Source organism: Vulpes vulpes, chromosome X (genome assembly GCF_048418805.1).
Source record: "Vulpes vulpes isolate BD-2025 chromosome X, VulVul3, whole genome shotgun sequence".
Lineage (NCBI taxonomy): Eukaryota > Metazoa > Chordata > Mammalia > Carnivora > Canidae > Vulpes > Vulpes vulpes.
In genome coordinates this window covers 113047265-113071647 of record NC_132796.1, presented here as the reverse complement: position 1 = coordinate 113071647, position 24383 = coordinate 113047265, and positions in this window count along the sequence as shown.

Below are 24383 nucleotides of genomic sequence, written 5' to 3'. Positions count from 1 at the left end.
TCATTCCCTTTTCTCTAAAGACTTCAACATTCATAAATATACATTAAATTGGTAATGTGTAAAGCTGCTAAAGATGGCACTTAATTGCTTAAAATTTGCTGATGAAAATGCACTTTCTGAAGGGCTTTCTCCTTTAGGATCTTAGGGTGAGTGAAAGTGCTGTCTAGAATGGTCTATTTCTGCATCAGTAATTGCCTTGTGCCTTCCATAGCTCCAGTTTTCAATGGTAGATCAACAAGCCTGGCTGCTTCTTGTTATAGATGTGAATCAGACTCCCATTTTAGCTCATATTTAGTGACCCCCTTTCATCTTCTTATTCCCCGAAAGAGACCAGTTCCATTCAATTCAGCACGTCACAGGTTCCTGAATGGACACACTTTTGTCATTTTGAAAAAGCCATTGTATTTTTGTTTTGTTTTTAAAGGTTTTATTTATTTATTCATGAGACACACACACACACACACAGAGTGAGAGAGAGAGAGAGAGAGAGAGAGAGAGAGAGGTAGAGACACAGGCAGAGGGAGAAGCAGGCTCCCTGCAGGGACCCCAATGCGGGACTCGATCCCAGGACTCCAGATCATGCCCTGGGCCGAAGGCAGGCGCTAAACTGCTGAGCCACCCAAGTGTCCCAAAGCCATTGCATTTTGAAGCCTCTCTCTGTTTTCTTTACCTTGCAAGAGGAGAAGGGACAAAAATGATTATGGTGCAAAATATAATACATCGTTTCTAAAACTTAAACTGAGAACCAAGGGGAAATCCGGAAAGAACAAGACAAGGAAGTAGAATGGCCAGAAGTCCCACAGTAAGGGAATGGAAGATAATTGCTGTTGAGGATTTTCAGACCAATACTCGACCAGTACCATAACGGCACCTGCTAACCTTGCATTTACATTGATTTGGCGGAGGAAGGATTGCTTCCCTGATCTGGTGACTTTCAGGCTCTCCAACATAGCGTTACTTTTGAGGAGTGATATGGCAGGGTGGCCAGTGTTTAGGCTCTGGAATCAGAGAGTCCTGGATCAGATCTCAGCCCTGCCACTTGTATTGTGACCCTGAAAAAGTCCTATAACTTTCAGGCCTCAATTTTTATATCTGTATGTTAAAGCCCATACAAACTTCTCAAAGTTGCTGTGAAGATTAGAATAGATAATCCATGTAGATGACTTTGCAATTCATAAATCTATACATTGTAGTTATCATTACTACCATACCGATTTTCTGCTTCTGCCAAAACTGGAAAGCTAATTTTTTCTCTCCTCATATCAGTGGGTTTTAAGGAAGGCCCCTATCTCTGGCCATCTAGTTTCCTGTGCTTTAGGAAAACATCTTTACCATTGAAGACCTATTTTTTAGATCCAGTTATACCCCACGGTTCCCTTCATCTTTTTAGCATTTAAGAATTATGCCTTCATCTGATGCTCCAAATTAATTTTTGCTAGTGGTATTTATTCAGTATGACAGTATTGGTGCTATAAGTGATAACATTGCTTTTCTAGAACCTAGAACTAGAGCTGAATTGTAAGGACCTTGAGGGCAGGAATCACATAATATTTCATTCTCCAGCCTAGATTCCTAGCATGGTACAAATTTATCCAGATGCTGTATAATATTTTTAAGGGGTAGAATGGTGATATTGGTGAAGTATAAATTTAGCCTTACAAGTTGGACATTAGCTTATATATTCACAACATTTCAGGGTAACAAGAATGCTGTCAACAGGCCTGCACTGAAATCCAGGATCCTCCGCTTCCAAGCTGTATGACCTCAGATAAGACATTTCACCTTTGTAAGCTTTGGTAAGGATTAAAAGAATTAAAACACTTAAAGTACTTAGCAAAATACCCAGAACATAGGAAAGACAAAGCAAATGATTAACAAGTACCAATACTTTGCTATCAATTAGCTAAAAAAATATTACTTCTCCTCTTCCTCAGACTCCTCCTTCTTCTTTACTACTGTTAACTATCATTATTATACTTTTATTGGCCATATCAATAGCTCCTATTCTGATAGCTTCCTCAGTCCTTCATATCCTCTGAACTTGATGTTTGAGTTCACCAAGGAGTCCTGGCACTAAATCTTCATTTTCCTTAGAGTCTACCCCACATTGTCCATCACATTTTCCTTCCTGCTGAGCCTGGATCCCCAGGTCAACCTACTTTCTCTTTAGGACTCTCAATACTTAACAACATGTACCCTGCTAACCTTCAACCCTGGGCCAAGCTCATAATATGACCTCATTTCTTTCCACAAGTTCTCGAATATGGCTGGAGATAATCGCTACCACGGCGATCATGATTAGCTCAAAGATAGTAATTTATCACTGTGGAGACTATTTGATATGCAGCCTCAGTTGAATTTTTAGTGCCACCGGAGAAGGTTTTTCTTGATCATTCCCCTATTTTAGGAGCATCTATTTATTCAAATCCTTGCCAGCTTCCTCAGAATTCTTCCTCGACTCCTGAGAGTCTGTAGTGGGGCTTGAGGATTGCATTTCTAACAAGTTCCCAGATGTTGCTGATGCTGATACATCCTTTCCCAATTAAATTTCTCTACACAATACTAGACATACATCGTCTCCATTTGCCTGCTACTGTCAACTCCTTACCCTACTTTCAATCTTGTTTCCAAATCCATTAGTTCACAGAAATAACTATCTACGATGGCACTGGTGATTCCTATGTTACTTCACCCAATAAATATATTTGGATATTCATCTTCTTTGATACAGTTTAATACTTGACATTCCATTCTTAAAATTTTCATGGGTTTAGTGACACAGTATTTTTCAAATTGTCTTCTTTCCACTTTGGCAATTTAGGATCTTGCCCATTCCTTCTACTTGCTCATTTCCTTTATATACCCCTTCAGTCTTGGTAATGAGGCAGGTGTCCATACTTATCACTCTTCTCTAACTAAATATTTTTCTGTGGTGATCTCATCTAGTATTGCTATTACTTATACAATACTGGTTCTCAAATCTATATTATTGGTCAATTGTTGATTCAACCTCTGTCTGCTAGGTGTCTCACAAATTGCAGAAGTTCAACATGAACAAAATCTCATTTAATACTTAAGTTTGTTCTTTCTTTTGGTTAATGGGGCATTGGGAATTTGAGGGTATTATAACTAGAGGACCTAGGAACACTAATAATCATACTCCCTAAGAGTAAAGATCATGACCACGAAATGAAAACAAAGTTTTTGTCTCAAACTCAATGTATTTAAGTGTAAGTATCGTTGTGCCACCTAGAGGATTAATTCATTTTTTTTCATTTATCCATTCTGCAAATATTTATTGAGCACTTTCCCTATGCCGAATATTGGGTTAAGTTCTAGGGATATAGTGCTGACCAAAAGATAGAGTCATCTGCCTTTTTTTTTTTAAGATTTTACTTATTCAGCCATGAGATACACACACACACACACACACACACACACACACACACACAGAGAGAGAGAGAGAGATAGGCAGAGGGAGAAGCAGGCTCCCTGTGGGGATCCCGATGTGGCATTCAATCCCAAGAACCCCGGGATCATGACAGATGCTCAATCACCCAGGTGCCTCAGAGTGATCTGCTTCTATGGAACTTAAGATTTAAAGTGTAAGACAGACATAAAAATCTCCCTAATATACACTTGTAATAGGTATTATAAAGGAAATGGAGAGGACTGGGTGTGATAGAACAATGGAGGATAATGTTAGATTAGGGGATTAGTTTTGGGAGAACTTCTTTGACAAAGTGGCATTTAAATTGAATCCTGAAGAATGAATAGGAATTGTCCATGTGAACAGTTAGATAAGAGTGTTTTAAGCAAAAGGAACATTGTGGACAGATGCTTTAAGAAGGAAAGAATTTAGCATGTATGAAGAGTAGAAAGGCCTCTTACTGGGAGCTAAGGAAGTCAGGATCCATGTCACATAGGGCCTTATAGGCCATGTAAGGAGTTTATATTTTATTCTAAATTTAGTAGACAGCCGTACTAATGACATGGTCCAATTTATGTTTTAGAAGATCATTTTGGCTGCATTGTAGAGAATGGATTTCTCTAAGGGGAGAAAGAGCAGGGAAACCAGTTAACAGGTTATTGAACTAGTACGGATTAGGAATGATGTTTTCTTGCCATAAGGTTGTGGCAGTGAAGATGGAAAATATGGGTGGATTTGGGATTTTTAGAGGCAGAGCTGCCAAAATTTTCTTGTGAATTGGATGGGTAGATTCCTTGCTCGAAAACTTGGTTGGAGAGTGATGTTACTTATTGAGATAGAGAACTTGGAGTGGATGTACATTTCAGAGCAGAGATCAAGTGATCAATTTTGGACACTCCATTGTCTAGAAGTTAAAAAGCAAATTCCTGGCATGACATTTAAAGATCAGTTTACCTCTTTTTCTCTATCTCCCTTTCATCTTGTGTCTTGCTTCCTTATATCTTCCTCATATCCTTGTATCTTTACCCTTTCCCCATCACCAAGACCTCAGAGGTCTCCAAACATGTAATGCTATTGCACATTTTTTTGGCTGACTTCTAAGTTTGCTCTGTGAAGCCTTCCTTGGCAGATTTAGGAATAATTGATGATTTTGTCTTTGTGCTTCCAATATATTATGAAATTCACTTCTGTCATAATAAAAACAACACAAGAACATGAGGGAAATACTGTTTTTATCATTTTATAGATGATGGAAGAGAAGCAAAGCAAGGTAAAGAAAATCACTCATTACCACACAACTAGGAAGCAACAAACACGGATCTGTATGATTCCAAAGCATATGCTTTTAACCACTGTGTTCACAACCTACCACATTATCGTACTTGCCATTCCAATGGTGTCAATTGGTCTTCTGTAGTGACTGTGCATTCCTTAAAGTCAAAGCCTGCATCTTACTTATCTCTGACAGTAACAGACATAAAGCAGATGGTCAATAATTAATTATTGAATATAAAAATAAAATAATGCTATTAGACACCATTCGATCTGGAAATGATCTAAAGAGATCACGTACTAAGGCATTTGATTGAAGTAGGATTGCATGTAGAAATCCAAGATAGATATTAGTAGTTGAGAAAAAATTCCATTGTGGCAATCCCCCTGTGTTATAGCTACTTGAACCCATGAAGTACTCCAGTGTGTGAAATATCTAAACTTTTTGTGCCTTACCTTCTTCTTATAATCCTGGAGTCATAACTTCAAAGAAGCCAGTGATTATTTATCAGGCAGTATCTTGAAAGGTCTTTCCTCCTATGGGATATTCCTTTTGTCATTGGAGTGAGACAAAGCTCCAAACTAAAGCTGACTCAGTGATCAAATCTTTACAAAGACCTTATAATTCAGACTTCCTGAGTCTTCTCCCTATTACATTGGCAACTTACATGACGTGAATGGAGCAAGAAGAAAGCACTTTTGCAATATTTCACAAGATTAAAAATATCCGTATTTTGTGACATTGCAATTCTATTTCTAGAACTCTGTTATATAACTAAATACTTGCATTTGCACACAAACATTGATACAAAAAGATACCTATTATAGCAGGAAGTTGAGGAACAGGAAGGTTAAGCAATTTTTGTAAGACACACAGCTCGGAAGTGGTAGACTTAAATTCAAACCAAGGAAGTTTGGGTCTGGGGACACATTCTTAACTGCTACATATACTACCACTCATAGCTCCATGCCATCAATAGGGAAGCTTATTTTTAAAATAAAATTTTATCTAGACTATGGACTACTATGCATCTGTTAAAAATAATGAGGTACTCTTTAGGTCTTAACATTAAAAAGCTGTCCACAACATATTGTTCAATTAGAAAAAGCAGCAGAATTTTATAGGAAAAGAATCCATTTACATAAAGATCCATTCATGTAAAAATGATATACATGAACTCACATATGTACACATGAACAGACCCACATGTGTATGCATGTGTATGTTTACATCATATATGTATATATGCACACACAGATAATATGTATGTAATAAGAGACAAAAATACTCAATCCATAAAAAATTCTGACCATTATTATCTAGATATATTCTTCATCCAGAGAACAAACGCCAGCATGCCTCTAAAGTTCCTTTTTCTTTTTTTTTAAAGATTTTATTTTATTTATTCATGAGAGACACAGACAGACAGAGAAGCAGGCTCCCTACGGGAGCCCAATGCAGGACTCGATTCCAGGACCCCGGGACCATGACCTGAGCTGAAGGCAGATGCTCAACCACTGAGCTAACCAGGCATCTTTAAAGTTCCCTTTTCTTCTGAAGGCAGTGCTGAGATCACCCTAAACCTAATTTCCAAACTAAAAACATTTATAATTTGTTTCCTTTACTTGTAGGCTCTACATTTTAAATCATTTTTTTTTTGTTTTTTGTTTTTGTTTTTTTAGCAAAATCCTCTTGATTTCTCCATAAAAAACATGGTCACCCAATGTGGGAGGCAGAATTCTAAAGGTGATAATCCTCTAAGATACTTGACCCCTTGTTATATAATCAAACATTAATTTAGGTTCTGCTGTGAAGTGATTTTGCAGATAAAATTAAAGTCCCCCTGTCAGCTTACCTTATGACATCGAGGTCATCTGGGGGGGCCTGACCCAATCATGTCAGCCCTTTATTATTTTTTTCAATTTTAATTCAATTAGCCAACGTGTAGTACATCATTAGTCACAGATGTAAAGTTCAGTTATTCATCAGCCCTTTAAAAGCAGATAGCCGGGGGATCCCTGGGTGGCTCAGCGGTTTAGTGCCTGCCTTTGGCCCGCATGATCCTGGAGTCCCGGGATTGGATCCTGCATCGGGCTCCCTGCGTGGAGCCTGCTTCTCCCTCTGCCTGTGTCTCTGCCTCTCTCTGTGTGTCATAAAAAATTAAATCTTAAAAAAACAATGCCCGTATGCATATATACCCCTCATTTTATTTATTTTTAGGGGTATCTCATTAATATACTAGGACAAAGACATTTGGTGCTCACCAAATAACTCATGAGCTTCTTTACATTCCCCAGCCTCCCTTACAGTTAGATCTGGGTCATATGAATAGTGATTGTGAAGAGAAGTGACTTGTGTCTTCCATCCATCCTTCCCTTGCTCAGAGACCATATGTTTCAGATGAAGTAAATACCAGATAGCGGAAGGCCAACCAACCCATGTCAGGTTTGAGTGAATGAGACAAAAACCTTTATGGTGTTAAGCCTGTAAAATGTCAGTGATTATCTGTTGCAACAACTAAAGTTGGTTTTCCTTTCCAATACAAAACTTCTACTTAATTTTTTTCCCTCACATAATTCAGATGACGTTAGTTAACCTCAAGGTTTACCAGCTTGTACTAGCTTAACTCTGTTCGTATACTCATTTTGTTCTTTGATATTTTACAGTATGTATGGTAGTTTCCAAAAATGGCTTTTATTGATTTCTTCCCTACCCATCTATGCATGCATACCACTTCTCACTTCCAAAGTGGGAGTCTGTTTTCCTTCGAATTGAATGTGGACTGGCCTTACAGCTTACTTTGACTAACAGAGTATAGTGGAGATAATGATATGCTTGTTTTAGTCCTAGCACTGCAGTGAATAGGTGCTTAATGCGCTGGTAAAGTCGATCACCATGTAAGAAGGTCTATTATTTTGAGCTCAGATGCTGAGAGGAATTCCAAGATCACTGCATGGAGAGATGCTTGACCATTTCCTAGCTGTCCCAATCACCCTAGCTGAGGCATCTAATGCATGACTGAAAAAGCCATCTTTGACACCTCAAACACAGCAGACTGCAGGTGGAGCAGAAAAATAGCCCAGCTAATTCTGTAATTCTGCCTAGATTGAAGAATTGTGGGAAATAATAAATTGTGGCTACTTAATGCCAGAAAGTTTGGAGTACTTTGTTATTCAGAAATAAATACCCAAAACCATGGGTAAATTCCAACCGTCAGATCTGTAAGAGACAAAGCTATGGTAAATCAAGATGAAAAGATTTGAGTATATACTCTACCTGAAAAGAATTTTTTGAATTCTTTGGAAAGTCCATGTCTGCAAATTGTCAAAATCATCAGTCATTTCTCAAATCAATCAAGCTGATTTTGATACTATGAACACAAAATAATTCATTATTAATGTGTCATGTAGAAAGATCATTTGTGGAAGAATTAAACTATTTTAAAGATAGATGTCAATTGTGCAAAGAGACAAGAGAAGGGCATGCAGCAAAAGTCATTCCTCTTATTGTAATAAGGCTGGAAAAGAGAAAATGTCTATTCTAATGATAGAAAAGAAAGATCCAATCTTCTCCAAGGGAAAATCTAATTCTTGTTGAAAATAGAATCTTTAAGACTGAAGATTTTACCACAAAACGTTTGTTTTCTTTTCTTTTCTTTCTTTTTTTTTTTTTTATTCTTCCTACTGACTGCTTTTTTGGCAGGGGAGAGATCAGCTTTTACATAAAATAAGTCCACCCATTTCAAATTTAGAATACTATATTTTCATCACTCAAGACATTTCCTTGTGTCTCTTTGCAGTCAATTATATTTCCTGCCCCTGGCCCCTGGTAAACAATGGTCTACTGTTTTACTACTATATTTTTGGCTTTTATCGAATTTCCAATAAATGGAACCAGACAATAGTCTTTTGTATTTAGCATCATCATTTATGTGATATTTTCAGATAAATTCATGTTACTCTGCATATTGGTAGTGTGTAAATTTTTATTGCTGGGCGATATTTCTTTTGATTTTAGCTTGATTGAGATATAATCAACATATAACATTATGTAAGTTTAAAGTATAAAATATAATGATTTTTTTTAAAAACATAATGATTTAATACACATATATGTTGTTAAATGTTTTTCACAATAAGCTTGGTCAATATACCTTTCACCCAACATACTTAACATTTTGTTGTTACTACAGTGAGAATATTAAAGCTCTAAATTCATAACGTCAAGTATAAAATGCAGTATTGTTAACTATAGTCACCATACTGTACCTTAGATCCTTAGAACTTATTTTTTTTTATATATTTTTTTAATTTTTTATTTATTTATGATAGTCACAGAGAGAGAGAGAGGCAGAGACACAGGCAGAGGGAGAAGCAGGCTCCATGCACCGGGAGCCCGACGTGGGATTCGATCCCGGGTCTCCAGGATCGCGCCCTGGGCCAAAGGCAGGCGCCAAACCGCTGCGCCACCCAGGGATCCCGATCCTTAGAACTTATAAGTTAAAGTTTATACCCTTTGACCAATTTTGACGCATTTCCCCACCCATCAGCCCCTGACAACCACCATTCCGCTCTGTTTCTATGAGTTTTATGTTTTCTAGGTTCTACATGTGAGCTCATACAGTAGTTGTCTTTCTCTTTCTTTATTTCACATAGCACAATGCTCAATACCCTCAAGGTCCATCCATGTTGTCCCAAACAGTAATAGCATTTCCTTTTCATGGCTGAATAATATTCCATTATATAAATAACGCATTTTCTTTATTCATTCATCCATTGATGGACACTTAGATTATTTCCATGCCTTAGATATCACGAATAATGCACTAGGTAACATGAGAGTACAGATATTTCTTTGAGAAAGTGATTTCATTTTCCTTGTATGTATAACAGAAGTGGGGGTGCTGAATCATATGGTGATTTTATTTTTAATTTTTTGAGGAAGCTTCATACTTTTTTCCATAGTTGCTGTACCAGTTTATATTTCTACCAGCAGCACACCAAGGTCCCCTTATTTCTACATCCTCACTAGCATTCGTTAATTCTTGTGTTTTTGATAATAGCTATTCTAATAAGTGTGATGTGACATCTCATTGTGGTTTTTATTTGCATTTCTCTGATGATAAGTAATGTTGAACACCTTTTCCTGTACTTGTTGGCTGTTTGTGTGTCTCCTTTGGATGAATGTCTATTCAGGTCCTTTGCTCATTTTAAAAATCACACTGGTTATCATCAGGAAAATGCAAATAAAAACCACAATGAGATGTCATCTCACACCTGTCAAAATGGCTAAAATAAACAACACAAGAAACAACATGTGTTGGTTAGGATGTGGAGAAAAGGGAACCTTCTCGCACTCTTGGTGGGAATGCAAACTGGTATAGTCACTCTGGAAAACAGGATGGGGTTTCCTCAAGAAGTTAAAAATAGGATGACTGTATGATCTAGGAATTGCACTACTAGGTATTTACTCAACACAAAAATACTAAATCAAAGTGATACATGCACCCTGATGTTTACCTACAATAGCCAAATTATGGAAAGAGTCCAAGTGGCCATCTACTGTTGAATGGATAATGAAGCGGTATGTACATACAGTGGCATATTACTTGGCAATAAAAAAGAATTAAATCTTGCCATTTGTAACAATACAGATGGAGCTAGAGAGTATTATGCTAAGTGGAATAAGTCAGAGAAAGACAAATACCTTATGATTTCACTCATAGGTGGAATTTAAGAAACAAAACAAATGAGCAAAGGGTACCAAAAAAGGGAGAGAAAGGCAAACCAAGAGCAGATTCATAACTCTAGAAAACAAGCTGATGGTCAACAGAGGGGAGGTGAGTGTGGGGTGGGGGATGGGTAAAATGAGTGATGGGGATTAAGGAGTGCACTTGTCCTGATGAGCACTGGATGATATATGGAAGTGTTGAATTACTAAATCGTACATCTGAAACTGATAGTACACCGTATGTCAACTAACTAGAATTAAAATAAACACTTAAAAATAATAATTTTTTTTAAGTTACAAACTTGGAATATAGTATGATAGTTTATTAAAATTCAAACATATATCTACCATATGATCTAGTCAATCTACTCCTCAGCATTTACCAACAGCAATGTGTACTTAAGAACTTAGACACAAATGTTCATGGCAGCTTTATTTGTAATGGTCAAAAAAAATAAAAACAACCCAAATGTCCATCAACAAGTGACTGATAATCATACTGTGATATATATATATACAATAAAATACTGCTCAGAATTTAGGAGGAATTAACTATTTCATATGAGGAATAACATATGTGAATCTTAAATTATTCTCTCTGAAAGAAGCCAAATATGGAAGAGTACATATATGATTTAAGTTACATATAGTTCTAGAAAATCAGACTAATCTGTATTCATTGGACACAGATCAGACATTGTCTGGGGATGCTGGGGGCTGGGCATAGCAGCAGGGAGCAGTAAACCAAGGAGCACAAGAAAACCCTTGAGGGGCATGGATATATTGTAGTGACAGTTTCACAGGCGAATAAGTATGTCATACTTACCAAATTGTGCATTTAAATATCCACGCCTTCTATTTTGCCAATAATACTTAAATGAAGCTATTAAAAATTAATAAGTACGGTCATTTGAAAAACAGATGAGGATATTTATAAACAACTTCATGCCAATAATTCTACCAGCCTAGATGAAATGAACAAAGTTTCTGAAAGAAAACTATAATACTATTGGCGCTCACTCAAGAAAAAAAAATTTTTTTTCAAATCATAGCACTAGCTTTCCTTTTTTAAGATTTTTATTTATTTATTCACAAGAGACACACACAGAGAGAGAGAGAGGCAGAGACATAGGAAGAGGGAGAAGCAGGCTCCATGCAGGGAGCCCAATGTGGGACTTGATCCCGGGACTCCAGGGTCACACCCTGGGCCGAAGGCCTCGCTAAACCCCTGGGCCACCGGGGCTGCCCAAAATATAATGTTTTTAAAATAAATTGAGTTTATAACTCAAAATCAACCACAGGAAGTGAGACTTATGGCAGTAACAATACGAGGAGGTAGAATAATCCTTTCTGCAGAAAACAAGCATAAAACCTAAAAAAAGTTCCAAACTATTTTGAGACGCAGGAAATTGAACAAAGACAAACACACATTGAGAAGCATTTATTCTCGAAAACTCTAGCAACCTTGGGTGAAAATGGCATCAAAGCGGTTGTGAAGCTATGGACTTCTCTTCTTGGGTCACTCCCATCTCGGCAGCCTCCTCTCAGCTGTCAAAGCTGTAATTTAGTGATTTGAGAGTGATAGCACAAACAGCACCTTTGCAGCCAGTGGTGATGAACTCAAATTGCTTTGAGGGGCAGGGGAGAGATGCAGAAAATTGAAGGCTTCGCTGGCTTAAAGTGACAGGCTCATGTCAGAGCACAGAGGAAATGCCCATGGCCTTGGTAGCTCAGCCATGTTAACATGATTCTGGGTGAATAGCAGACAAGGAAAAAAGTTAAGGGGGGGGGGTGATCCTGGAAATTACAGAGCCATAAAAGGGCTGAAATCAGCTTTCACACGACCCTGGCTGACTGCTAAACCACATATGCACTGGGGAGACCCAGAAAAAAATTTTTTAGGAATGTAAGCCAAGGGAAACATGAGAATTGGATGCAACTTTGAATGCATTTCTGAAATGACACAGCTCAGTCTGCAAGAGGGCGGAAGCCTAATGGGCTCATCGTATCCGAGCGCAAACTTTCCAAATCGAAGACTGATGACTACCCTATGCAGGCACAGGTGCAGTCCCTATGAAGCCAGACTAAAAATTATAAATAAGAATTAAAAAAAAAACCTTAGCTGAGACATCAGGGGCTGCACAGGTGCAGGAGACAGTAGCTCAGGCAAGTTTTTAAAACAAAAACACAATTGATTTTTTTAAATTAAGAACAAATACAATAGAAGCCAGAAGTGCTATAATATATGATACAAAATAATCTGTTTTCAACCAAAAATTATTCAACATGCAAACAAAGAGAAGTGTGACCCACACTCAGGAGAAAAACAGTCAATATAAACAAACTGCACCTAGATGTTGAATTTAGCAATAGACTCAACCAGCGATTATAAATACACTCAGAGAATTGATGGAAACATATTTAAATATTAAGAGAATTAAGTGCTAACGGGTAGTAAAAAAAAAAAAGAGAATCACAACAGAGGAATGAAAACTGTAAAAAAAAAAAGAGGGGGGAATTCTAGATTATAAAAGTACAATGACTTTGGGGTGCCTGAATGGCTCCGTTAAGTGTCCAACTCTTGATCTCGGCTAAGGTCTTGATCTCTGGGTCATGAGTTCAAGCCCTGCGTTAAGCTCCACACTGCGTGTGGAGACTACTTAAAAAAAGTACAATGACATAAATGGAAGATTCACTACTTGGGTTCAATAGAAGATTTGAGATGACAGAATAAAGATTGTAAACCTCAGGATAAATCAAGAAAATTACCCTATTTTTAAAAGCTGAAGGAATAATAAACAGAGCTGCAGAGTTCTATGAGACAATGCCAACATTCCACCTATGTGTATTGGAGTCCCCCCCACCAAAGAAAAACAAAGACATAAAGATATTTGAAAAAAATAATAGACAAAAGTTCCTAAATTTACTTTTTAAAATAAACCAACTTAAGGATCCCAAAAGTTCGACGAATCTCATATAGGGTACTCACAGAGAATCACACATAGATACAGCATAGTCAAACTCCTGAAAGACAAAGACAAATAGATAATCAATATAATCCTATCATCCCCTTATTCCATAACAAAAATTTATACAAAAGAAATAATAGACTTAGATGTAAGAGCTAAAACTATAAATTTCCGGGCAGCCCCAGTGGCTCAGCGGTTTAGCGCTGCCTTCAGCCCAGGGCCTGATCCTGGAGACCCGGGATCGAGTCCCACATCGGGCTCTCTGCATGGAGCCTGCTTCTCCCTCTGCCTGTGTGCCTCTCTCTCTGTCTCTCATGAATAAAGAAATAAATAAAGCCTTAAAAAAAATAAAACTATAAATTTCCTAGAAGAAACATAAAAGTAAAATGTGATTTTGAGTCATACAACAATTCTTAACAAATACTCCAAAAGTATAGACAATAAAAGAAAAAAGTTGAGAAATTGGACCTTAACTAAAGTAAACGTTTGCTCTTTAAAACACAGTGTTTTAAAAATTGAAAGGCAAACCAAAGTCCGTGGTAAAATATTTGTGAAACATATAAATGCGTATAAATACAGTCGATAGACACTTGGGCTGTTCCCATAACTTGGCTTTGCAGATAATGCTGGTATAGATACAAGTATCAGGGTGCATGTATCCCTCTGAATTAGTATTTTTGTATTCTTTGGGTAAATACCTAATAGTGCAATTGGAGAGTAATTCTAATTTTGACATTTTGAAGAACTCCCATACTGTTTTCCAGACTGGCTGCCCCAGTGTACATTCCCAACAGTGCAATAAAATTCCCCTTTCTCTACAACCTCACCAACACCTGCTGTTTCTTGTATTATTGGTTTTAGCCATTTTGACAGATGTGAGGTGATATCTCTCTGTAGTTTTGACTTGCATTTCCCTGATGATCAGTGATGTTGAGCGTCTTTTCATGTGTCTGTTGGCCAGCTGGATGTCTTCTTTGGAGAAATGTCCATTCATGTCTTCTGCCCATTTTTTAATTTGGATTATTCCTTTTTTGGGGTGTTGAGTTGTATAAGTTCTTTGTAGATTTTGGATACTAATCCTTTATCAGATAAGTCATTTGCAAATATCTCCTCCCATTCTGTAGGCTGCGTTTTAGTTTTGTTGATTGTTTCCTTTGCTATGCAGAAGCTTTTTATCTTGGTGTACTGCCGATAGTTTATTTTTGCTTTTGTTTCCCTTGCCTCAGAAGACATATCTAGAAAGAAGTTGCTACTGCCAATGTCAAAGAAGTTATTACCTGTGTTCTCTGTTCTCTTCTAGGATTTTTATGGCTTCAAGTCTCACATTTATATCTTTCATCCATTTTGATTTTTGTATATGATGCAAGAAAGTGATCCAGTTTCATTCTTTTGCATGAAGCTATCTGATTTACCCAACACCACTTGTTGAATAGCCTTTTTTTCATTGCATGTTTTTGCATCCTTTGTTGAAGATTAATTGACCATATAAGTGTGGGCTTATTTCTGGGCTCTCTATTCTATTCTATTGATCTATGTGTCTGTTTTTGTGTTAGTGCTACAGTGTCTTGAACACTACAGCCTTGTAATATAACTTGAAGTCCAGAATTGTGATGCCTTCAGTGTTGCTTTTCTTTATATAGGTTGCTTTGGCTTTTCAGGGTCTTTTGTGGTTCCATACAGATTTTAGAATTGTTTGTTCTAGCTCTGTGAAAAATGCTGGTTGTTTTTTGATAGGGATTGTATTAAATGTGTAGATTGCTTTGGGTAGTACAGTCATTTTAATAGTATTTATCCTTCCAATCCATGAACATGGAATGTCTTTCCATTTCTTTGTGTCATCTTTAACCTCTTTCATCAGCCTTTTATAGTTTTCAGAGTATAGGTCTTTCACCTCTTTGGTTAGGTTTATTCCCTGGTATCTTATTGTTTTTGGTGCAATTATAAATGAGATCGATTCTTTAATTTCTCTTTCTGCTGCTTCATTATTGGTGTATAGAAATACAATAGATTTTTGTACATTGATTTTGTATACTACAACTTTACTGAATCCACTTATCATTGATATGTGAATATTGAACCACCTTGCAACCCAGGAATAAATCCCACTTGACCATGCTGAATGATTTTCTTTAATGTATTGTTGAATTTGTTTTGCTAGTATTTTTTTTTAATTTTTATTTATTTATGATAGTCACAGAGAGAGAGAGAGAGAGAGAGGCAGAGACACAGGCAGAGGGAGAAGCAGGCTCCATGCACCGGGAGCCCGACGTGGGATTCCATCCCGGGTCTCCAGGATCGCGCCCCGGGCCAAAGGCAGGCGCCAACCGCTGCGCCACCCAGGGATCCCTGTTTTGCTAGTATTTTATTGAGAATTTTTGCAACTATGTTCTTCAGGGATATTGGCCTGTAGTTCTCTTTTTTTAGTGGTGTCTTTATCTGGTTTTGGTATCTGGGTAATGCTGGTCTCATAGAATGAAATTGTAAGTTTTCCTTCCTCTTCTATTCTTTGGAATAGTTTGAGAAGAATAGGTATTAACTCTTCTTTAAATGTTTGGTAAAATTTACCTGGGAAGCTATCTGGCCCTGGACTTTTGTTTGTTGGGATTTTCTTTATTATTGATTCAATTTCATTGGTGGTGATTGGTCTTTTCAAATTTTCTATTTCTTCCTGTTTCACTTTTAATAATTTATGTTTCTAGGAATTTATCCATTTCTTCTAACTTGTCTAACTTGTTAATATATAATTTTTCATAATATTCTCTTATAATCTTTTGTATTTATGTGGTGTTGGTTGTTAATATCCTCAGTTGTATTTTTATTTATTTGGGGCTACCTCTTTTCTGTTTGATAAGTCTAGCTAGAGGTTTATCCATTTTATTAATTTTTGCTAAGAACCAGCTCTTGGTTTCATTGATATGTTTTGTTGTTGTTTTTTACTTTTTTGTATTATTTATCTGTGCTCTAATCTTTATTATTTCCTTTCTTCTGGTGGATTTAGGTTTCTTCATTTGTTGTTTTTTTTCTGGCTCCTTTAGCTGTAAGGTTATGCTGTGTATTTGAGATTTCTCTTGCTTCTCGAGGTAGGGCTGTATTGCTACATACTTCTCTCTTAGGACTGCTTTTGCCACATCACAAGTTTTGGATTATTGTGTTTTCATTTTCATTTGTTTCCATGTATTTTTTAATTTCTTTTTGGTTTCCTGATTGGCCCATTCATTATTAAATATATGGGTTAACTTCCATGTAATTGTGGTCTTTCCAGATTTTTGTTGTAGTTGATTTCTAGTTTCATAGCATTGTGGTCAGAAAAGGTGCATGGTATGACTCGAATCATTTTGTGTTTATTGAGGCCTGTTTTGTGACTGAATTTATAATCTGTTCTGGAGAATGCCCCATGTGCATGTAAAAAATAATGTGTGTTCTCCTTCTTTAGGATGAAATGTTCTGAATGTATCTGTTAAATCCATCGGGTTCGGTGTCATTCAAAGCCATTGTTTCCTTGTTGGTTTTCTGCTTAGATCACCTGTCCATTGATGCAAGTGGGGTGTTATTGTATTATTACCAATGATTTTATTATGTTTTTTATTAATTGTTTCATGTATTTGAGTGCTCCTGTGTTGGGTGCACAAATATTTATAATTATTATATCTTCTTATCAGATTGATCCTTTATGATTATATAGTGCCCTTGTCTCTTGTTACAATCTTTGTTTTAAAGTGTAGTTTGTCCAATATAAGTATTGCTACTCTAGCATTCTTTTGACATCTATTTGTGTGATAAACATTTCTCTACCTCTTCGCTTTCAACCTGCAGGTGTCTTTAGGTCTAAAATGAGTCACTTGTAGGCAACATATAATTGGTTATTGGTTTTTTTAACCATTCTGACACCCTGTGTCCTTTGGACACAAATCAGGGAATTTCCTTCTATTTTTAATTTGATGAAAATTTTTTTTACTGGAAAGAATGTAAAATACTTTTTAAAAATGTATGGTATATGTCTAAGATGATAATGTAGTTTTTCTTCTTGGATTTGTTAGTAGGTGAATTACATTGATTGATTTAAAAATCTTAAATCAGTCTTGCATTTCTAAAATAAACTCCCTCTGGTCATGATACTTTTATATACAGCTAGGTTCTATTTCTTTACATTGTACTTAGTTTTTTTGGCATGTAAGTTTATGAGGTATATTTATCTGAAATTTTTTCTTAAAATATCTTTATCTGGTTTTGGTATCAAGGTAATGCAGGCCTTCTGTAATGATTTTGGAGCTGTTTGGTTTTTTAAAAGAGTTTCTGTGGAATTTTAGGTAGAATTGCTAATTTTTTTTCCTTAAGTGTTTAAGTTCACCAGTATAGTCATCCCACCTGGAGTTTGCATTACGAAAAGATTTTTAATACTAATTGAATTTATTCAATAGATATAGAGCTATTCTGATTATCTATGTCTTCTTAGGTGATTTTTGTTAATTTGAATCTTTCAAGGAATTTGATAATTTCATTTAAAGTGTCTAATTTCTTGTCATAAAGTTGTTTATAATATTCCTTATGTTTTAATATTTGTGGAATCTGTACTTACATTACCTTTCTGACTCCTGATGTATGGTAATTTGTATCTTTCCTCTTTTTTTTCCTGATCTGTCTGGCTAGAAGTTTGTTGAGGATGTTAATTTTCTCAAAACACTAGCCTTTTGTTTCATCGTTTTGTTTTCCAGTAATTTTTTGTTTTATAGTTATATCCACAATTATAATTTCCTTTCTTCTGATTACTTTGTATTTAATTTATTCTTTTTTTCACTCTAGTTTTGCCTAACCCCCAGTTTTGTTGATAAAATTGACATATAACATTGTATTAGTTTAAGGCATTTTTAGTTTCCTAATGTGGAATTTGAGGTGCTTGGTTTCAAACCCTCCTTCATTTCTACTATATGCATTTAGAACTATGAATTTCCCCCAACATATTGCTTTAGCAAAATGCCATGAATTCTGATGGACATTGTTTTCATTTTCATTCACTTAAAAGTATTTTTAAAATTTTCCCATGACTTCTTTCTTCCAGAGATTATTTAGAAGTTTTTTATTTGTCTTCCAAATATCTGGAAGATTTTCCAGGTATCTTTATGTTATTGATTTGTAATTTAATTCTACTGTGGTCAGAGAACATACTGTGTGACTTGAATTCATTTAAATCTATTGAACCTTGTTTTATGGCCCTGAATGTGGGCTAGGTTGATGAATGTCTCTTGCGCACTTGCGAAGAATGTGAATTTTGCTGTTGTTGTGTTGGCTGTTCTCTAAATATCAATTAAGCCAGTTAGATGAACCTGTCATCCAAAGTTTCCATACTCCTATTTTTCTTTGTTTATTTTCTGTTTAATGATCTTTTTCTAATTTCCCAATGTGGAAAATTAAATCATTGTTTTTAAAACTGTCTTCTTTTTTTTTTTTTTAAGATTTTATTTATTTATTCATGAGAGACACAGAAAGAGAGAGGCAGAGACACAGGCAGAGGGAAAAGCAGGCTCCATGCAGGGAGCCCGATGTGGGACTTGATCCCAGGACTTCAGGATCAAGCCCTGGGCTGAAGGCAGATGCTCAACCACTGAACCACCCAGGTGTCCCAAAACTGTCTTCTTTTCTAACAAAGGCTTTACTGCTCTACATTTTCATATAAGCACTATTTTAGCTGCTTACTACAAATTCTGGCTTATTTTGTTTTCCTCTTCTTTTAGTTCAAAATAATTTCTGATTTACTTTGTGATTTCTTATTTGAGCCATGGCTTATTTAGTGGTGCATTGTTTAATTTATACGTATTTGCTGATTTACTTGATTTCTTTCTGTTATTGTGTTCTAATGTAATTTTATTTTGGTCAGAAAACAATATAATTTCTTCCCTTTTTAAAAAAAATGGAGTATCATATAATTGTCACAAAAGTTAATTAGGTTGATAACTTAATTTTTAATAATTTTTTATAATTGCTCCTTTACTATCTTGCCTTTTTCTCTCAATTGTTAATAGAAGGATCTTATAATCTTCAGCTGTAATTGTGGTCTATTTCTCCCTTTAGTTCTCAAGGTTTTTGCTTCATTTACTTTAAAGATACTTTAATCAATGTATACACATTTTGGGCTATTATATCCTGTTTTTAAAATTGACCTCTTTTTAAACATTTTTTATTTTATTTTATTCACATTCAGTTTAGCAACATATAACACCCAGTGCTCATCTCATCGTGTGCCCTCCTTAATGCCCATCCCTCAGTTACCCTATCCCCGCACCTCCCCTTCTGCAACTCTTAGTTTCCCAGAGTTAAGAGTCTCTCATAGTTTGTCTTCCTCTCTTATTTTTCCCCCACTCAATTTCTCCCCATTCCCTTAAGGTGTCTTTCACTATTTCTTATATTCCACATGTGAGTGAAACCATATGATAATTGTCTTTCTCTGATTGACTTATTTCACTCAGCATAAAAAAATTTACCCCTCCAGACAGCATATCAGTGGTTGCCTGTGATGTAGGGAGAGATATAAGGAAGGAGCCAACAAAAAGGTAACAGGAAAACTTTTGGGGAGATAGATAATTCCATTTTCTTGAATGTGGTGAGATTTTTGTGATGTATACATTTTTCAAAAATTTTCAGATCATACACTTTAAATATGCACAATTATAACTGAATAAAACTATTTAAGAAAAACTAAAAAAAAAGCTGACCCCTTTATATTATCAAATAACATTTTATCCTTGGTAATATTCCTGGATCTGAAATATACTTTATCTTATATTATTATAGTTTTCCCCAACTTTCTTTTGACTAGTGTTAGCATGTTATATTTTTCCTTTCATCCTACTTCTAATCTATATCTTTTTTATTTAATCAAGGGTTTTGTCAACAGCATATAATCAGATTTTGCTTTTATATGAAATACTAGATTGCATTTTATTTAGTGTTATGCCATTTAAATTTAATGTAATGGTTAATATGCTTTCTATTTGTTTTCTATGTGTCTCATCAACTTTTTGGCTCCCCTTTTACTTTGTTTTCTGTTTTGTTTTAGATTTAGCATTGGTATTTTCCTTATTGGCTGGTTACCTATATGTCTATTTTTAAAGTGTTCACTTGAGGATTTGTAGTGTACAGTTTTAATCGAATTCTACCTTCAAATAACATATCACTTCTTATGTAAAGCCTTATAATAGCAGATATTCATTTCCCCACTTTTAGCCTTTGTGTTACTATTGTCATACATTTTATTTCCTCATGTGTTATAATCTCACAATATATTGTTACTAAATTAACCATCAAAATACCATGTTAGTGACTGATATGAACTATGTGAACAAGAAATGATAGAAGGGCATTTTGCAAAGGTCACTCTTTCTTTTGTATTATGGTTGGAAGAGAGAAAATGTGTAATGTATTGACAGAAAAGATTGAGTTTTCCCCAAAGGAAACTCTAATTCCTGTTAAAAATAGAATTCTCAATAGTGAAGATTTTATAACAAAACCTTTCTTAATTGGTACAGCACAAAGAACACTGAAATGTTAGGATCATATTACAATATATCAATGGATCAATAGCCCCACATTTAAAAAGAAAATAATGAACAAACTGAAGCTATTCAGCCTGGGAGGAAATGAAATGCACTTTGCTTCTTCTTACAATGGGAATAATTTTGAGGGATGGTAACAAAAGGAGACAGGTCTAATTATTAGATTATCCCCATTTCTCTGCATATCTCTTTAGGTCATTGGTTCATTTTCTTTTTGAAAGATTAAACTAAAATATTCTCCATGTTTAAAGAGAAATACAATGAAGGCTTTTATACTATTATTATGCCATAAACAGATAATACTAGGAAAATAATTTCAGTAATGTAAAACAAATTATATCACTGTGGAGAGTAAGTTAAAGCAGTCAGTATATATATTTATTTGAGTATCAGGGTATGATGTAATTGTTTTCAAGATAAAGCTATAATTACAACTTTAAGTAAATTTGTTTGTAACAGGTTTTTTTTGCCTCTACTTGCATCAATTATTCTAATTAAACTTGTTATTAAGGATAATTTAGGCTAATATATTTTTACTCCAACTTAAAAATACAAATGTAAAATAAAGGTAAGTGAGGGAAGACACAGAGAAACAAAATGTGCATTTTGAAATACCAGGGCCAATTTTGTATCTTGAGTTTCCCTTGCAGATAATAATACTCTAAACTGGCTTAGCCCCAAAGCCAAAAGTATATCATTAATTAGAAATTGTTGCATCATTTATGATTCTCAGGTGTGAGTTTTAAATGCTATTGTTTGTCTGAAGCTGTAAAAAAAGAAAATAATACACAGTGAGCTATAACCTAAATTTAAGGTACATTTTTAAAAAGATTTATTTATTTATTTTAGGGGAGGGAGTCAGAGGGAAACAGAGAGAGAGAATCTCCTGCAGACTCCTTACTGAGTGAGGAGCCCAATGCAGGGCCTGATGCCATAACCTTGAGATCACAACCTGAGCCGAAATCAAGAGTCAGAGGCTTCACTGGCTGAGCTACCCCGGCACCCAAGTGCTACCACTTTTATAATCAGTCCTTACTGCAGAAACTCTTTCATATAACTTCCTGGGCCTTTGTTTTTATTCAATGGATTACTGCAATTATGTATGAAATAGAGAATTTTAAAGATTTTATTACTTTAGAGAGAGAGAGAGAACAAAGGTAGAGGCAAAGGAGGAGGGAGAGGAAGAGAGAGAATCTCAAGCAGACTTCCCACTGAGCATGGAGCCCAACATGGGACTTGATCTCATGATCCTGAGATCATGACCTGAGCCAAAACCAAGAGCTGGACACCTAACAGACTGACCCACCCAGGTGCCCTGAAAGAAAGAATTTTAGAACCATGTTCTGTGACCCACTAAAATTAGAAGAGTGATTGTGTTTGTGTGAATTCAGCAGTCTGAGCCATAGTTTTCAAATTAGCTGGGGAAGGGCAAGAGAAGTTTCTTCTCTTTAGAGCTCCTCTGATTATTCAGAGATCTGGTGCAAAACTAACAGACCAAAAAGATGTCTGCATCTACAACCCATTCCTAGTTTTTCTCTGAAGGATCCTGAAATCCCCAATGGTATTGAAGTGTTAGCTTTCATGATGCTAAAAAAAATTATATAGAGTTAAGTCATGGCAATGATAGGTGTTTTAGATGCTACAATAATCAATTCCAGGCACATGGAAAGATTCAATAGAGTAAATTGTGTTAAGAGTTTAAGGACCAAAAATATTGACTTCTGGAAGGACAGAGTGTGGAACACAACACTTTTTCTCCTTAACTAACAATAATTAAACTGGGGAAAATGCATTGGCCGTAGCAATTCTTAGTAGATATATTGCCTAAGGCAAGGGACAGAAAAGCAAAAATGAACTATTGGCATTTCATCAAAATGAACAGCTTCTGCACAGCATAGGGAATAATCAACAAGACTAAAAGGCAGCCTACAGGATGGGAGAAGATATTTGCAAATAACATATCAGATAAAGAGTTAGTATCCAAAGTATGAAGAACTTACAAAACTCAACACCCAAAAACCAAATAATCCAGTTAAAAAATGGGCAGAAGACATTAATAGACACTTTTCCAAAGAAGACATCCAGATGGCCAACAGACACATGAAAAGATGCTCAACATCACTCATCGTGAGGGAAATACAAATCAAAACTACAATATCCCCTCACACCTGTCAGAGTGGCTGAAATTAACAGAAGAAACAACAGATGTTGGTGAGGATGTGGAGAAAGGGGAGCCTTCTTACACTGTTGGTGGGGATGCAAACTGTTGCAACCACTCTGGGAAACAGTATGGAGGTTCCTCAAAAAGTTAAAAATATAACTACCCTACGATTCAGCAAATGATACCATAAAGGGAGTGAAAAGGCAACCCATGAAATGGGAAACTATATTTGAAAATCAGATTTTTTTTAAGATATGTATTTATTTATTATTTATGATAGACATAGAGAGAGAGAGAGAGGCAGAGACACAGGAGAAGGGAGAAGCAGGATCCATGCCGGGAGCCTGACACGGGAATCGACCCCGGGACTCCAGGAACGCGCCCTGGGCCAAAGGCAGGCGCTAAACCACTGAGCCACCCAGGGATCCCTGAAAATCAGATATTTGTTAAGGGACTGATATTTAGAGTGTATTCAGAACACTTATGATACCATAAAAAGAAGATAACTCAATTAAAATACAGACAAAAGATTTGAATGTACATTTCTCCAAAGAAGTTATACAAATTGCCAGTTAGTACATAAAATATTTCAAGAAAATAGAATCAATCTATAGAGAAATTAAAATCAAAACCACAGTGAGACCATACAATATTTGTCCTTCTCCGATTGACTCACTTCACTCAGCATAATACCCTCCAGTTCCATCCACGTCGAAGCAAATGGTGGGTATGTGTCATTTCTAATGGCTGAGGAATATTCCATGGCAAATTGAACTCCAATAAAAAATACAAAAAAAAAAAAAAAACCCACCACAGTGAGATACCATCTTACACACAGTAGGATCGTTATAATAAAAAAGAGAAACAATAATAGGTGTTGGTGGGGACATAGAAAAATTGAAACTTTTTTGTATATGGTGTCTTGTAGTCACCCAAGGAGTGCAACTGTAAATAATGAGCATCATTATGGAGGCATAAATTTTTAAATTTTATTTTAATTCCATATAGTTAACATACATTATTACATTAGTTTCAGGTGTGCAATATACTGATTGAACAATTCTATATATTACTCAGTGCTCATAAAGATAAGTGTAATCCCCTTGACCTATGTCACCCATCCCCTTACCCATCTCCTTTCTGGTAACCATCTGTTTTCTATAATTAAGAGTCTGTTTTTTCATTTGTGTCTTTTTTTTCCTTTATTCACTAGTTTCGTTTCTTGAATTCTACCTATGAGTGAAATCACATAGTATTTGTCTTTCTCTGACTG